At 39.5% G+C, this 18,033-nt stretch overlaps 1 pseudogene; it reads right to left on the minus strand.

Moving 5' to 3' along the window:
* Positions 1 to 9,904: 9,904 nt before the first annotated feature.
* Positions 9,905 to 15,389, minus strand: LOC118601629 (annotated as a pseudogene).
* Between the last annotated feature and the right edge of the window lie 2,644 nt (positions 15,390 to 18,033).

The raw sequence follows: 18,033 nt of genomic DNA on the forward strand, positions 1-18,033 counted from the left end.
AATTGAGTTAAAATGTAGGACACTGTTGAAAATTTGAGAATTGTGTAGTGTGGAAAAACCCATACATTTGATGTTAGAAATGTCATAAAGGTAGAGGAAATTGTTTTGTTTTAATGTACTCTCAGTTTTAATGTCAAATCTCAGTTTGTAGTAAGCAATACAAAGAATGAGTTCAATGGTAAAATTAATTATTGAGAAAACAATGTATAACTGTCAAAAATAGGCATAAACAAATTATGTTAATATCTGCCTCTTTGATTTGTTAATAGTCTCTATAGAAGTATGCAGTGTATAAAGAACTCTCTCATCGGCCTTTGGGAAGTATATTTGTGTCAGATGGAGTGAAAGGTGTGTGAAGAGTGAGATCAATATTGAAGTTTACAGAAAACTGACATATTTCCTATGATGTTCTTCTACCTGATTACAGGTTGTTAGTTATCTCATCAGACGCTTCTGTTTCAGTAGTCTTATGGAATTTCACACCTTTTAATTTCTGATACACCTCTTTCTTCAATCTTCTTTGTCATCATAGTCTTCCATTTTTTTCCTCATCCCATTTACTACATGTTTAAGCACTTCTTTTTTTTCAACTATTTTATACTCCCTAAGTTATTTAGACTTTTTATTAAAGTCTAAAATACATGAAATTATTTGCATAAATATATGTTTGCAGATGCATATAATTATCAAAAATGCTTTTATGCACTTTTAAAATAAGTGACACTAGCTTTAAGTTATACTTAAAGAAATTCTGAGCTTACTTTAAAACACTAAGAACTTAAATACACACAATTTTTCTAAGGACTACTTAGCTCACATCTATTAAGGTAAACACTTGTAAATTAACAGGTGTGGTTTCACATAATCACAAGATGCTTAAACATTGGCTGGAACAAGTATGTGAAAAACCACACCAGGCTCTGCCCTAACTCTTTTAAAACAAGTGTGTGTGTGTGTGTGTGTGTGTGTGTGTGTGTATTTTTTTTCTCAATTAGCTTTGTGTTCCTCTCCAATAGATTGTTTTCTTAGACAAAACAGTGAAAATAATTTTAAACACAGAGTGACATCCTAACATGTCTTTTCAGTGTGTATCTTGTGAAGAAGACAGGAAATATGGGGAAAACAAGAAGAGCAGAATGATACAGGCAAGGTGGGATCTTGGAAAAATAATCAGAAAGGCATACATTTTACAGCAGGGTCTTCTGTCAGCCCCCTGCTTTCTGTTGACCAGAGGGTGGGTTCAGCCAGTACTCTCCTCTGACACTCCCTCCTCCTCTATTTCATTCCAGGGCATTCAAGTTCATATACATTAAAAATCATATACATATGATTTAAAAAAAATGTATGTGTGTACATGTTTCCGTGTGTGTGTGTGTGTGTGCGCGCGCACACGCAAGAGAGAGAGAGAGAGAGAGAGAGAGAGAGAGAGAGAGAGAAGGAGAGAGAGAGAGAGAGAGAGAGGGAGAGGCTTCCACATAGAGAACTGGTGTTTAGAATGGGTCAGCCTGTGGTAGAAGCACTGTAGCAGACTGTCCATACTGACAGATCAGGAAGTGAGGGAGCAGAGGTGCCAGTGAACTCACTTTGGGAAGGATGGTTTCTCTGTGTCCTTTGAGGCAAGCCACCAGAAATACTGAGGGAAACCTGCAGCAGAGAACAGAAAACCCTGTGACTCAGAGCTGAGAGTTTAGAGAATAGCATCCTACAGGGAGGAGTTTTCATTTCCGCCAAAGCAGAAAGAACAAGAGAAGGAGACTCTCCCATTTTTAGAAGAGCAGAAATAGCCTCTGAGGCCATCTCTGCAGGGGCAAGGAGGGGCATGTCAGTTATCATAATAAGTGGTAACAGCTCTGACCACAGCAAAAACCTCAAACTCTCTTGACTTTATGGCCCAAACCACCTACTGGTGTACTCAACTCTCAGCCCATTCATTCTGTAAATATTTTATCCTTTCTATTTATTTACAAGCATGGAATACTCTTTGACAGTCATTGGATTTTCTTCATTTTGTTTTCTATATTTAGGTTGTCTTCTCCTCTAGGGAATCAGCCTAATGAGTATTGGGATTCAGAAAAGGGAGACTTCAGACTATATAAATGCAATTGGACAAATCTCAGAGAAATGAAAAAAAAAAACAACAACAACATAGGAACTGAAAAGGTTTTTGTCGTTGATATTGTCGCTGTTTTCCAATAAAGCACAAGTCTTTATATCCAGTACTCTTAAGTAATTTATTTTAATTAACTAAATAAAAGGAGATGGAGGGAATATATCTAGAAACTATATAAAAAGTCTAGGCAAAGACATCGTGGCGATCATTTTATAATGTATACAATATTAGATCGCTATATTGTATACCCAAAATGAATATAATATTGCATGTCAACTATAATTCAATAAAAACAAAAAGTCTAGGTAAAATTCTTATTTGAGATGCTAAATTGAGCCTATACATTTAATTCTATGTCCTTGAAAATCCCACTAAAACATCAATAAGATATTTTTAAAGCATAAACTCATAATGAAAAGAAATGGAAGAGCAGACTATAGCAGCACATTTTTGGAAGCCGAGAAACTAAAGGAATGAGTGATACTTACCTTAGCAGACCTGAGAAATCTTATTCCTGAGTTGGCGGAAGGAAAAGGTGAGGGGGAAAAAAAGCCTAGTAGACCCCTCAAAGGACTTAGGGCTCAATGGCATTAAGACCTCTATAAGTGGGAGTATATGTATGATCTAGGACATCAAGGTTGACTGAAAGTGCCCTAGAGAAGCAGTTGGATCCTGAGATCCTCTCCTCAAACTCAAATGATTAGCATTTACTTCTCCTCCATCCTGAATGAAGATTGGAGATTTATTCTGGATGAAGATTGGTGCTGTAACAGAGCCTTTGGCCTGGGGGATTTAAAGATGCTGACTATTGCATTTATTATTGCTAGATAATTTACACACACACACACACACACACACACACACCCATAACACAAAAGAAAACTTAGTGGGATAGAACAACAATTTTATTAAGCTCATAGATTGTAATTCCATTAACTCAGAAAGTACATGGCAAGAACAGTTTATTTCTGCTTCCGATGTCTGGGGCTTCTGAAGACCCAATGGTTAGGTGCTGGATTCATCCGGAGGTGTCCCCACTCAACATGTCTGGCTGTTGATGCTGTTGATTAGGGTCTCAGCTGGGCTCAGTTGGCTAGAACACCTATCTGTGGCTCCCAGTGCAGTCTCTCTGCCTGGGCTTATTTGGGCTTCCTCATAACATGCTGGCTGGATTCCTAAAGCAAGTGTCTATGGGAGCAAGAGAGGAGTATATAGTTTTCTTGCTATCTAGCCTCTTTCAAGATATGGTATTCCAAAGAATGGACCCAGCTTACAGTTTTGAATTATCTGCCCATATCTCAGAACAACAACAACAACAACAACAACAACAACAACAACAACAAAAATCACAGCATCGTCCTCTTTGTTGGGGCATTGCATATTTGTCATTTTATATTTAGGTTGCAAATTATCACTTAAGAGTCTGCTAATCCCAGCTCCCTTCCAGATGTTCTTGCAATTCAGATAACCTGACTTGAAATCCCTTGAGGTATCTTAGTTTTGGTCAGAGAGTCTGCATAGCACACGAGTTAATTGAAAGAAGCGTTGCTTTTCTACTCAGCCACTGTTTTACAAAATATAATATTCAAATACATATAAGAATATTAAAGAACACTATATTTAAACATGCTATTTTCATAGAGCAAAATTGAAAGAAATAAACACTTACGTATATTTTTAGCATCATATTAACTAAGCTTTATCAATCGTGGTTCCTAAAATTTCCTACATCTTTCTGTAGGCAAAACCTTGGCTTTTTTCTCTCCCCTTTTTTTCTCTCATCTTACAGGAAGCTTGCTCTATGACGGAATAACATAGTTGTCTTAGAGCAATCCATAGTTGTTCGCTGTTATTTTAGTCTTGTCATTCATTAAACTGAGGAAGAACTGGGCGTAGAATGAGAAAAACAGCATCATGTCTCTTTCCCTCCTTGGAGGAATGCCTCTCTCTTTCTCCCATAGAGCAAAACCAGAAAAAGTAACACTGTGGTCACACTATAGTCACATAGCCGTGTAAACGCCTTTTTTTCAATCAGAAAAAAAAAAGTTTCTTGAGAAGTTCTCACTTCTCCCTTAAATTCATAAACAACTCCTCTTTAGAACCTGAGGTGATGTTTCCAGCAACTCCCATAACTGGTAAATGAGTTTTCATCATTACCAAAAAATGTATAAAACTGTCATTTTCAAAGCATAAAATATTTTGAGCTTGATTTATACTTATTTTCAAATGTTATTTTAAGAATTTTAGGAGATTTTTTTTTAAAAGCTCTTTTAATCTCACCATCTTATGCAATTCCTCTGCAGGCCGAGTTCTGCCTGGTTGATGAGATGTCTTTTTAGCTTCTGCCTCTGTTCCCCCACCCTCTGCCCCACCGGGCCACGGCCAGCTGCTGATCTCCGCCAACTTTCCACGTGCCACAGGTTACAGGGCCACTTCTAGGTCTTTTCTCCCAAATCCATTTCCATCCCCAGCACCACAAAGGGACAGCTTCCTACTTTAGACAAGGCAATGGTAGAACCCAAAAGAGAGGACATGCGATATCTCTTAGTTCTCTGAGTTGGAATCAGTTGAGAGAGTCTCCTCAGCCCCTTAGCTCACTATTCCTATTATGACAATTAACAGGTCCACGGGACACATCTTTGAAAGAGAGAGTTAGAGGGAAATGAAGACTTTCTACTTGATCTAATCCAGGTTGAGGGTAGTGATGAGCAAGAAGGTGGTGATGAACAGCAACTGTTAGGGAATACCAAGACTGGAAATACGAGGGGATAAGCTTCTCTTCAATGTGGACAAAAGATCTAAACCCAGATTATCAGAAGTTTTGATAATGCCGTAGATGATCCTGTTGTTGCCAATTCCTAAGATGTAGGATATAGAATACAGGAACGTAGCATACAGAGTCCAGGAGACTGTCGAGTTGGAACCAGTATCTCAACAGGCTTTGCGGCTTTAGCAGGAAGGATGCAAATACTAAGACATACCACTTACACTTTATTGGGAAGCCAAATTGGAATCAGGATAAGTAACTTCTTATTCTCTGTGCCAGGATTACTGCTCTCACAGTAATGGAGATTAACTTGGCCAGGGCACGCGTGAGAGAGCAAGCTTTACCGAATTGACTAAGATTATCTGTCTCTGTATTCTTGAAGTTCCTGGTGCATGACTCTGCCATAACCCTCATTTCGCTTTCTCTAACTATCTGTTGCTTGCTTTTCTTCTCCACTTGGCTATGAACTCTTTGAAGGAAGACACAGTGTTTAATTTATCTTAACCCAGTGCTTATGCGGTGCCTGGCCAAAGGCAGGGACTTGTTACGTGTTTATAAAATGAAAGGTTTGGTGGGTGAAAATAAAAGGAGGTGAGAGAATTTGTTTCCTAAAATCTAAATTTTGAGGGGCATATCTCTTTGCTACATATAGAGTCATTGCTTTTTTTCCTTTTTCTTTTCTAGGATAGAGTCATCGCTTTTAAAGTATATCAAGAGAAGATTTTCCTTCGTATAGAAAGTCTATTCAAAGGATCTAAACAGATTATTAGTTATCAGTGTCCTACAGTTTAGAGTTTGAAGGGCTTGTATGAGAAGGAAGCCAATGGAGAGCCCACCATGTGAGAACATCACCATAGAATGTAACAGGAAACTGGAATTAAATCTAGACAGGTGAGTGTCAAACAAACAGTTAGGCCAAGGTTTGCATGCCTTTCTCCTTCCCTAGTGTGTCAGCTTCTCAGGGCAGGAATAGAGTTTTCTCTGCATTCTCAGCATCTGGTGCAGTTAAAGCAGAAACGTTGCAGGTATTTCATGTTTTGGGGCAGACTAAATATGAAAAGGCGAATACACAGAAATGATGAAAAGGAGGGGTTCTTTCCCAGATGGCCCCTGGCAACAGTGAAGGGAGAAAAATAACTTTTGTTGAGCACTAAATGTATGTCAGACACTGTATATAATATTTTTACATATATTACAAGAGGCAATTGTTTCCAAAATTTCTGAGACCTGACTTTTCCCAAATTAACAATATTTCTGAAGTTTAGATAGCTTAGCTCCAAAAAGAAAAATAATAAAAAAAGAATTTATTCTAGGCCAAAAGAAGTGATAAAAATAAACACATTTTGGAAGACCTATGTTATTCAAACTTTTATTTTATATAAATACATCTTGCAAATCAGTGTATCCATCATTACTTTGCATAAATTAAAAACATCTATATATATCTGAAAAAGGGAAAAAATAGCATGTTGTATAAAATCCTAAATTTTTAGACATGTAAGTACATACATAAAAATAATTAATTCTATTTAGTATTTCTTATAATACAAAATCAGAATTTGAAACACTCATCCCCTTGAAACTGGTGATACACACACACACACACACACACACACACACACACACATGTAAATTTTTCTTCTTTGGAAATGCTTATTGATCTGTTGCACATTCCCTCATCCTTGGGAGTCGATATACTTGCATCTGAAAAATCAAAGGAGAGAATGAGGCAATAGCTCTTCCGAGAAGATTTCTTGGTGGTACATGTTTCCTTTAGCAGGGCCTTTCCTTACGAACTCTCCTCTAAGCTTGTGCATCTGGAATGTGTCCATGAAGTCTGTGAATTCTTCGCAATGTCACTCAGCCTGGACAAAGTTATCGCGTACCATCCACCAAGGTTCCTTCTCCTATGTTAACGAGCCATGCCAACATCACCCTGTAGCGTGGAAAGTGGGGCGATCCCAGCATCACACCATTTCCCTCTGGAAGCCTCCTCTGCTCGGACTCTCCAGTAAACAATCTTCTATCTTGTCTTACTAATCCTCATGTTAACCACCATTTTACAGGCGAGACAACTGATGCTCCAAAAAATTTAAATACTGTCAATTTGTCCATAATCACACATAGAATAGGAGTGAAATCAGGAGAGTTAGGACTTGAATGAAACTTTGTCTGACTCCCAAAACTGTGTTCTCTTTACTTCACCACTCTGAAAGATTCACTGATGAGAACATGATATTAAGGAATCGCTGGGCAATGGCTATAGCTTCACTCCATAAACCTGAGCATGGGAGAAATGCCCTGCTTCATTTGTCTAAAACGCAATAGTGTTTGTATAATAAGGCATCGTTCTGCCAGACATAGAACTCTTAGTCAATGCAGGCTGCCTCTCTTTTGACTTCTCTGGTTCTGCCCAAGTTCGAAGAAGAAACTGGAGTGAGAAGGAAGGTATCTGGTTCTAGGTTGTTGTCTGCTAGCACTGGGTCCCACTAATGCATCCATCTGCTCCTCAGGTCATGTCCAACATTTTTAGTCTCTTAAGAAAATGCCCTCCATGCTTAATCATTTTCTCTATTGCTTTTGTGTCCCTCTTGGGCATATGAGACTCATCCCACAGCACCTTTGGGGGATTGTCTACAAACATTCTCCACTTGTGGACCATTCTGGCACACTCTTTGAAGTTCTCTGAGGCTCTGTCTGCCTAGACATACCAAGTATGTGTTTATTCTCGGGGGCACTGCTGCCCTCAGGCCATCTACTTGGATAGCAGTCACAAGTCTCTTCTGCTCTCAGATCCCACTTTTAGGTCTGAGAGTCCTGTCCCTGACACCATACTGTAAAGTAAGCCCCTTATAGGTAGGGATTGTGTTGAACTTACCTTTGTATTCTAGTGTTTATCATTATGGCTGGCAGACTAAAAGACATATAAATGCTTATTCGATTAATGATTGTCATCTTCCGGCTGCAAAGTCATACCTTCTTTCTTGTGTTGTGTTATGATCTGTTTTCATAACTTTTCCAGTATTCAGTAGGTATATAACTGGGCAGAGAAAATGAATTTTAGATCACAAATGGCCTCTTTTAAGGATTGTCTCATCACAATTTAAAGTGACAACCGCATTCCAAGGATTCAGTTGTGTGTTCCCTAAGGGTAGATTGTAGCAAATGTTGGTGTCTCACTCGTATGCCCTCACCCCTATGACTTAGGCGCATGCCGGCAGACTTCCAACTACTAAAACCCTCATTCTTTCGCTTGAGGGTTTCCCTGACCACAGAAGCTACCTTGCTCACCTGTGCCACAGGAAGTGCCAGGGTATTGCCATCCTTCAGTATGGGCTCTCGATCAGTGACTAACAAGATTTGGTGAATAAATACCCAAGGTGCCCAGTCCCTGGAGTGGGATATCTCTGCGGCATATGTTTACATTGGTTTTGAGTGATTCTCTCAGGGCATTAAGTTCCAGTCACCTACAGTCTTAACTGGCTCAGTAGGCATTCTTTCTCGGTTTTCTGCTCTTCCTCATCTTTTTCCTACTCCTCCATCTCCAGACAAACTACTTGCACTTGAATCTCTGTCTCATGGTGCTTCTTGGGGAACCCACCCCAAGAAGCGGATTTATTAAGATCCTGAACTACCTTTTGCTCTGGGTCTACTGAATTATCTTAGCAAGTTATATATAAAAATAATGGGAGAAGCACTGAGAGAGGAGGGAATGAGTCTAGAATGTTACTCTGGGTTGACTATGCAGAAGACTGCCCAGCTTTCCTTGGTAGGGCTCCGAACGGCTTCAGAAATGTTTCTTGTAGGCATATACTTCCCACTTGCTATATTTAAAAACATTGTAACATCTAAAGATATAATTTGAGTGTGGGCCCATAAGTGTTCAATGAAGAATTTTTTTTTATAATAAGTGAGATATTTAAAACAACCTAGTTAAGAATCTAGTTAAGTAAATTATTACAGAATATGGTATGTTTATATTATGCACACACTTAAATTTCATAATTTATAACATGAAAAAGTGCAAATAATGTAAACACATTAGGGACATTTCGTCTTTATCCACTGCCGGGAGCAAGGGCCCTGCTTCACACACCACTGCTTACAGTTCCTGTAGCCCCTTAATAGTGAAGACTTCTGAGAGGGAGGCCCAGAGGAAGGTGGAATTGAATGGAGAACGAGGGTACAGTTTGGCAGTGTGGGGAAAATGAATGCAAGCGTCACACACTGAGGAAACAAAAAGAACAGAAAGAAAATGGATTTGCTGAGCTCTGCTCTGAAGGACCAGAGGCTACCTGTTAGACACTGCCGTCTGTCCTGCTGTGGCAAAGACAAGGTCGTAACACAGTGGGTAATATCAATTACATCTGCAAACCTATGGGGGTTTTAGGGAGCCTATAAGTGTACCCCTTTTTCCTGACCCATTTTTGAACCAATTAGGATATACAGAACAATCATCAGATGGAAATGACTGTTATCAGCTCTTTCGCTGGTAAAGGTTACATTTGTGAGTGTGGTTTAGGTGCAGCAAGAGTGAGTTTCCTAACACTGCACCCCAGTATCAGGCTGACTTACTCGCCTGATCACAAGCTCATCTAGATAGTCACCAATCTCTTCATATGGAGCTGTCCTAACTGAAAAACTTACAGCATAGAGACCCAGAACAGAATGCTTGCCTTCTGTGGGCAGCTGACTTTCTAGGAGCATGAGACAAGAGAGGACCAAGCTCCCTTTGACTGGTTCCTCACTGAAAGTCACCAGTAAGAGTAGTCACTCTATGCTTGGGAGGAATAAATAAGGGAGCAGATAAACAGTGGAACCATTACTCACATAGAATGCCCACTACATGGAAAGAAATATCAGAGTAGGGAATGACCACTGTTGTCCTAGGAAAACCTAAAAACAACTAAATAGGAAGGTGATGAAAAATGTCTTTTTTTCCAGGTTCATAATTTATTGTACAAATTGATTTTCACGTGATGAGTCGACATTAGGCACGGGAACTTAACAGATGAAGTATTGACAGTTTAGAATGCATATGTTGCTTTCACAGGTGGAGAATTTTTAGACCCTAACTTGAAGTATAAGACCATCAAAGCAGTGCTTCCATGTGTGGCCAGTACAAAATTTATTCTACTTGTGGCAGTCAAAGAGTTGAAATGTTTTTAATACCAAGGAAATGGAATTGAACATCGGTTTCTGGACCTGCCACAATTTTAGCCTTGCAAAATGCACATTCTGCAGCCTGAGCTTCAACGTGCACAGCTGCGCCTTGGCCTGAAGAATCTCTGTGAACTGGATTCTATGGGTCTCGATCTGGCCACACTTCTACCTTCCTAGTATCAATGTTTTAAAATGTATCAGATTGTCCTGTATCTTGAGGAATACATGGTGGTATTTTTATGCATACACTACTGACTTTCACTCCCTCCATTCGTTGTGAGTTGATGCAGCTTTACACTGGTTCGTCAGCAAGCTACATAAGAGGTGGCATTCTTTAGTGTGTTTTTATAAAGTTTTTCGTTAGCGCCTACTCCCCCGGTTCTCACTTAGAAAGGGTGGAAGTATGCTGCCCTCATCAAACTGCTTGTTTCCTGCCTGCCGAAGCTGTCCAGGCCAGAGCAGCTTTGAACTGCGTGGATGGGCTGGTTTGTAGACTTAGCTCTTCACCCTATTGTAATTATAGAGAAATTACCCAAGAACTGGCTATCTCTTCAGAACAATTAAAGGGATTTAGCTATTTCCATAGACCCTTAGTGTAATGTGAAACACAATATTCATTTTTGATGTGCTTTTATGTACCCATGTCTCTTAGCGCATTATTATTCAGAATGCTTACTAGGTGTCAAAAAAATCAATGATAATTTGCTGGTTGGGATATAAAATAAGAATTTGAATCCTGTGGAATTTCTCTGGTGCAAGTTAGGTCATGATCTCTGACTCCTTCCACTGGCCTCACAAGTCTCCTTCTGTCACAATATGATTTTGAATCTCTTCTGAGTCTAATTATTTTGGAACTATAATTTCTAATGCTTTGGAGTTCAATTAAAACCATAATGAGACTGCACTTTAGATTTTACAGTTAGAGCTTTCTCAATTGATCGAATTTGATTGTTAATACCTCTAGAAATTCAGAAGCCTGAACTTTATACTGAAACTCGATATTTGCCTGTTAATCTATTATTCAACAACTGCTATTGAATGCCTACCATATACCAGGCTCTGCACTGTGCACCAAGCATTAATGTATACTCAAAGAGCGGGATGGAGAAAAAGACATACTAGAAACAGTGGAAAAATTAAAGAGATACATAAGACTACCTGGGCGGGCCATGAAGCAAGTGAGCTAAACTTGAAGAATGAAAAGGAGATTTTCAAAAAGACAGTTAGGGGAAGAGCCTTCCAGATAGAGTGGGAACTAAGAGAAGTTTGGTCTTATCGGACTACTAAGGGCAACGAAACAGGACGAAGCTTATAGTGTGCCAGGTACTCTTCTGCTTTATGCTGGTTATCTCACCTAATTTCTATAACACTATGAGCATAATACTTTTAGTCCCATTTTATAGATGAGAAAACTGAGGTTTATTTGTTCAAGGTTACTGACCTGGTAGATGTTAGAGATGTGGTTTGAACTCCCACCATAAAAGTGACATTATTAATCACTATACAAAACTGCCTCCTCCATGCTTATCTTCATATTCCAGTACATAGACAAACGTTTTTGGTTTATGTCTCTTGAGTAGCTGCCAAAGTCCATGTTTTTAATCAAGATATTTTTATCCACAGGGTGAGCAAAGATACCTGGTGTGTGAAATGCAGTCATTTTACAACATCATCACTCCTTGGCCGAAAGGAATGCAGCTCAAACCCCATTTCTCCAAACACAACAACTGCCGTATAGCATAGGAATTTCAAGTTCAAATCTGAGGCTCATAAATATCAGCTAATCAAATTGTAGCTCCAGCCAAACTTGGACACGCTCTTAAAGTAGCTTTAGCAGGGTTTGACCATTGAGGGAGTTTTGGAGAGAGTTGTTTGAAATTAGAGGAACAAGTATGTTGATTAAAAAGCACAGGAAAACAGGTGCCTTTAGTGCTTTCTCACTCTGCTTCTCATGAGTCTCTTTGTTCTCCCAATACCCTGCCCTGAGTATGAAGAACCAGCCTGGCATGATGGAAGTCCCAGTGAACCTCCAGCCTAAAATCTTAAGTTCAGTCACTTAAGACACTGTGGGAACTAGGGCAAGAAACTTTCTTTTTCAGTGTCCTTGGCCTGTTTAGAAAAGTGGTTTAAAATGCAGGTTCTGGAGCTAGACTTCCAGAACGTGAATCTAAACTTTGCCATTCCCCAAATGCGTGCCCTTGAACAAGCTGTGGAACTGTGTGTGCATCAGGTTTCACGTAAATCAGGGACAGTACCTACCTGACGAAGCTATTGGGCAGAGTGATCATTTGCAAGATCTTAGAAAGATGTCTGACAGAGAAAGAACACGATAAATGTCAGCTTTCATTACTGTTGCTTTCTTCTAGTTCTAGGCATCCCTGCCCCATTCGAGGCTAAGTTCTTCTTCCTGGAGAAAAGCAGTCATTTCTCTTTACATTTTTTTTTTTTTTTTGACTTAAGGAAGGCCAATTTTAACTTCTGTTCATTATAATACACTTGCTGGCATTGCATTAACATGCAGATTTGCAAGAGCCAGACATCCAGCCTTGGCATGATACGTCTGGCATTTGGTGTGCTTTGTTTGCTGCAGTATCTGAAGACCAACAAGAATCCGTTTTGTTCCAGACAAACAGTGTGATCTTATTTCTCTTTTGCTCTGTGGTGAGAATTATTGTCTCTTTGCCATAACCAAACTTTATAATCTTTGTAGAATGGAAAAACAAATACCAATGAACTTTGAATTTAATTTAATTTTTTTTAATGGGGGGAAGCCTACTATTTTAAGTTGAAAAATTCTACTGTAGATACATTATATTGCTATGGAAACCACACCCAATCACTTCTGATATGTGGTTGCTATATATGTCCTTTGAATGTACATGCTTTAAGCCTTATATTTTAGCACATATTTGACTCTCAATTCTGTCTCCATAGTGTTAGACGAGAGCCCGTCTGCTGACTGCTTCTCTGTTCAGTCTTTTAGGATTCCTTGCTATTTTGGGGATGTTGAATCACGTGGTGGAAACCACAAAAATCTTGTGATTAGTTCTGTCTATGCTACCTCTGTCTACATGTTCTGCGCTCATCCAGGCCCTGGATGTTAAAACCATGAGGCAGTGTAGCCTAACAGACAGAGGGTAATCTGGGCACTCACTCACACCTCGATTCCAGGGTTAACTCAGTCACTTGCTGGCTGTGTGAACATTGGCAAGTCGTTTCACCCACTCTAAATCTCAGTATCCTCATTTTCAAATGGCAGTAATAATAGGTATTTATAGGATGGTCGTGAGGTTTAAATGAGATGAAATGTGTGAAACATCTAAAAAGTAGAATATTCTCAATGTGTGGTTGTTATTTACTATTGTTGAAATCTACAGTCCCACAGGGCTCTCTCCATGGGTTGCTTCTTCCGGGTATGGAAGGGAGCCCAAGACAGGGCAAGCAATATGATGTCCACACAGCTTACTTCTGTCCAAGGGCATTTAATAGAGCTGGGAATTAAGCTGTTTGCCATGGCTTCGTCAGAGTCAGACGGCCGTGCGTCCCACTGCTAGGTCTCAGAAACGTCTGGGGAACAGAAATTGCAAAGTGAACCTCCTCAAACACTTCCATCTCGTGGAGAGCTCTGGGCCCATTTTGGTCTACCTTTTTGCCCTTTGCCTTTTCATTTTAGACACGCAGCCACGTGGCTGCCCACCAAAAATTCGAGGAGCTCAGTGCAGCAATGTAATCTGCAGTGATGAAACCTTAGGTCCAGCCACCCCCTTTGCCCACAGTGGAAAGCTTTGTCTCAGGCACAACACTCTGAAACAACTGTGCTCCCATTTCAAGTTCTTTTTATACTCGATAATTTCCAATCATGATTGTCTAGCTATTGAATGAAATGAAAAAAAATATCACTTAAATCATGTCTCCTTATAAAATGGAATCTTTTTAGCATTTTAGGACCAAATAAACAAACTGCCACCATCATCTCCACCAACAACAACCAGAAAAAAAAAAAAAGAGCTTTAGACTCAGCAGTAGGCCATGGTCAGATCTACAGCAGGCTGGTTGGGATAGTAAGAAGTGAATAACATAACTGGCAGACTGTACCTTCCAGTGCGATAGATGATAGGCCCTATGTTATTATCAACCCCTGGAATCATTCAGTCACCTATTTCCACTATAATTGGATACTTTCAAGTGTGCGTTTGTTTAGGCTTTAAGTAGATCTCTTTTTTCTAACCAATGTGGGTGTACTTCACACAAGGCCACATAATAATAAAAGATTCATTGTTTTGTTGGGATAGGAGGTGGTCAGGGGGACAGTCAAGCCTACAGAGGAGTATAATACATATTTCTTGTCTTCAGGAAACTTTACTCAAGTTGGCACTATATAATCACATAGGAAAATAGCTATTATTTTAAGGCAGGCTTTGATATGCTATATGAAGGCTAAAAGCAATAAATAAAGCCTACAAGTACATAGAAGAATGGAAAGATATCAGTTAGGGTCCTGGCAGAAAGCAAATGTTAGATTCAAAATGGGAATTTGAAGAGGTTTTGATTTTTTTTTTAAAGGCTATTTACAAAGGCAGATGTTAGGTGGAAGAAAACCATAGAGAGAATTCAGTGTTTGGGAGTAAGGGAGCTAGTCCATGGCACTCACTTTCTGGAGCACAGAGCAGGGTGCAGAGGGTGGTAAGTGGATCTGGAGGGACAAACAGAAGACACTAACTCAGAAAGAATTGCCAAGTGCCGCAATGTCTTGGGAAAGGATGTGAGGAGGTGAAAATGAACTTCAGCTTTGAAAGGATAGAAGCAGAATATATAAGTGTGAGAAGAGGAATGAGGGCACTGCTTAGAGTGAACACGGGACATTGAGTTTTGGGAATATGTAAACTCTGGGTGGCAAGGAGTGGAGAAGTGGGATATATAATCACAAAATAATTTGGGGCCAAATCGTGAGGGTCTTGAATGTTAAGCCAAGGACTTTGTCCTTGATCCTATACTTGTCGTTAATGCTACTTTTGGCTGTATTTGATCCTGAGAACCACTGCCAGTGAATGTTTTTAAATCAGCAATGAAGCTGGTATCTTAAGAAAATTAATCTACATCAATGCAAAAACTGGTTTGTAAGAGAGGTACAGTGGCAGAATTTTCTGGTGTGACGTAATATAAGACAGTGGGACTGAAAGGGAAAGGAACAGATATGAGACATAATGAAGGAAGACACAATCCTCTTCAAGACAAGGCTAAAAACCTGCTTCCACGACGTCCTTTTTCTCTCATATGGTAACCCTGATTGAAATGTACCATCAGTAAGCTAGGACAAATGCCGCCATTGAGCTGACAGGATGCCCCCATGTTGGATTCTCATGAATATGACTGAAATGTGAAAAAGGTTTGATCCAGAAAATTGGTTGGAATCACTGCTCTGCTATGTATGAGCTGGATCTCCTGAAGCCTCTGAGCCTCCAATTCATATTCTTAAAGTGAGATACTATCTATCGCATAGGGTGGCCATGGAAATTCAGTCTGAGATTTGAGATTGCAAAGGGACTGAAGATTACATAGTGGGTGGAGGGTGAGGGTAGTGGTTATTGTTCTGCCCATTCTCTAGAAAGACCTCGTCACCGGGGCAGGGCAAGAGGTGGTGAAGTAGTCTCGTGCTAAAACCATGTTAATTTAAGTCTTCAGTCTCTTCCTTGCCAAAGTTGCTGAGTGATCAGATTTGATCGATTACTATAAGTCTGTCTCTTAATTATCCCTCCACTGCTGGCTAAGACAGTGCATTTTATCTAACGAGTTTTTTTGTTGTTTGTTTTTAATCTTGGTTTGTTTTCATTCTCCTGGCTCATGACCCCAAAATTCTTTTTCTGTTGTTTCCCTGAGCTTGTCATTAATCCTAGTTTTGGCTGAAGATAATTTCTCTCAACTTTTTGGCCTGAGTATTTAGCAATAGATGAAATAAAGATAAAAGCAGTGAGCATATTTAAATAAAGTGAATGTAATTTTTTTTTTTTTTTATGTTTTTGAGTTTTGTATGCAGACACCTCTATGGATTCTCCATTGAAAGTACTGCTTTCATTTTTAGGCATTTTTTACAAATAATTTTTCTTCCTTTTGTAGAATGTCTACAGATTTGATATAGCTACAAAATGACATGACAAGTCTGAAATGTAGACCTTAAGTAGCTGGCTAGTCTCATTCAGTAGCTAAGGCTCAAAATTAAGTCCAAATTCATGCTTTCATTGATTACAAATGACCTCCTGCCATGGAATTCTATGGTTGGCTTTGCATAATTGAAACGATTACCTTAATCCCTCTAAGGCCAGGGATCCCTTTAGTTAATTTCAATGGCTTGGTAATAACTAGGGGGTGGGGGAGCAATGCAGAAAGTAGTAGTTTATAGTAGAAAATCTGAGTCTCATTGCTCTGATTTTTCTGTATTCCTTAACAATTGAACTTTTTATTCAACACTTATTCATAAACATTAATAAAGCCCTGCTATAAAACTGTCACTGTACTAGGTGGTTGGGGAGAAAGGCAAAGACTTACGAGAGAGATATAGCTCCTCTTCTCTACGTGCTCACTGGAGACAGAAGACCCAGGTAATACCGATGAATGATTGTCTTCTGTCTCACCTCAGTCACACACTCCACAGTCACACCCTAGATCTGGCCATTTGGGAGCATCCCACTCATACCTACTGACCACATCTTTCCAGGCTACTTCCTCTAATACTTCAACCCCAACAATTTTTCAAATCCCATCAGGACCTATAATCCATCCCTTTCACTGTCTCCACCCCCAAGGTCTTTACTTCCCCCAACTCAGTTTACCCTTTGTGGCCCATTATTAATACTCATTCATTTGCATTCACTGTCCTTATTCACATTCCCTTAAGTGTCTTTTTCCTTCATCACACTGGCCTGGTAAAACCCTACTTAAATCCAACTCCTGTCCTCCTCTTTTCCCGCACCCTGGCAGCTGATTGTGGCTGGAGACAACAACCACACCAACTAGTCTAATTTTAAACTCACTCTCAACCTCAGTGGGCTCTTTGAGCCACTGGTTCTCCTTCTATACTGTTAACATTCATTCAGTCTTCTACTTTCTTCGATCACCATTGTACACATTCTCATCTTTCTTCAAACCTCCAGCACCTCTTCCATCCTTTTACCTCTTTTTATTTCACTGGAGAGAAAAAAAAATAGATGCTCCCAGAAGAGAACTTCCCTATTCTTCTAACTCCTACCTCTCCCAACTAACTGTATCTGCATGGGAATGCCCTGCTTCCTCTCTTGTTGCTCTGAGCGATCTAGTTGGGCTCCTATTCAAAGCCAAACCTTTCCACTGCACACAGCTCATCCCTTCTTACCTATCACAAACATATTTCCGGCAATCACCTCTTTTTTTTTTTTTATCTGATCAACAATATTTCTTTTCCTATTGAGTCATTCCCAATAACAAGCGAAGTGCTGAATTGCCACCTATCTTACAAAAATAGAATAAAACCACCTTGGATCCCACTTTCTTCTGTAGCTACTGCCATTACAACAAATTTCCTTGAATGAGCCTTCTAGATCCAGTACTTCCAATCCCTCCCTCTGTCGTCTTTTTAAAATACAAAACAAAGAACTTGAGTCATCCTTGACTCTTTACTTTCTTTTACATTCTCAGTCTATCAGAAATCTTTCTTATTCCTTCTTCAAAATATCAGACTATAACCACTTTTTACCACTTCTATCACTGCCATCTTGTCTAAGCTACCATTGTCTCTCACCTCTACTGCAGAAGCTCAGAAGCTCAACTTTGTCTCTCCTTCTGTCCTCATTCCTCTGAAATCTATTTCTAACACGGCATATGGAGTGAGCCTTTAAAAAAATCTAAGTAAAATAATGTAATTTCTCCACTCGAAACTCTTCTATGAATTCCCAACTCGCTCAGAGGAAAAATCAAAATCCTTCTCATCAGTTAGGAGATCTTAATATATTCTGACATCATC

This window comes from Rousettus aegyptiacus, unplaced genomic scaffold, assembly GCF_014176215.1.
Source record: "Rousettus aegyptiacus isolate mRouAeg1 unplaced genomic scaffold, mRouAeg1.p scaffold_m13_p_4, whole genome shotgun sequence".
Classification (NCBI taxonomy): Eukaryota; Metazoa; Chordata; class Mammalia; order Chiroptera; family Pteropodidae; genus Rousettus; species Rousettus aegyptiacus.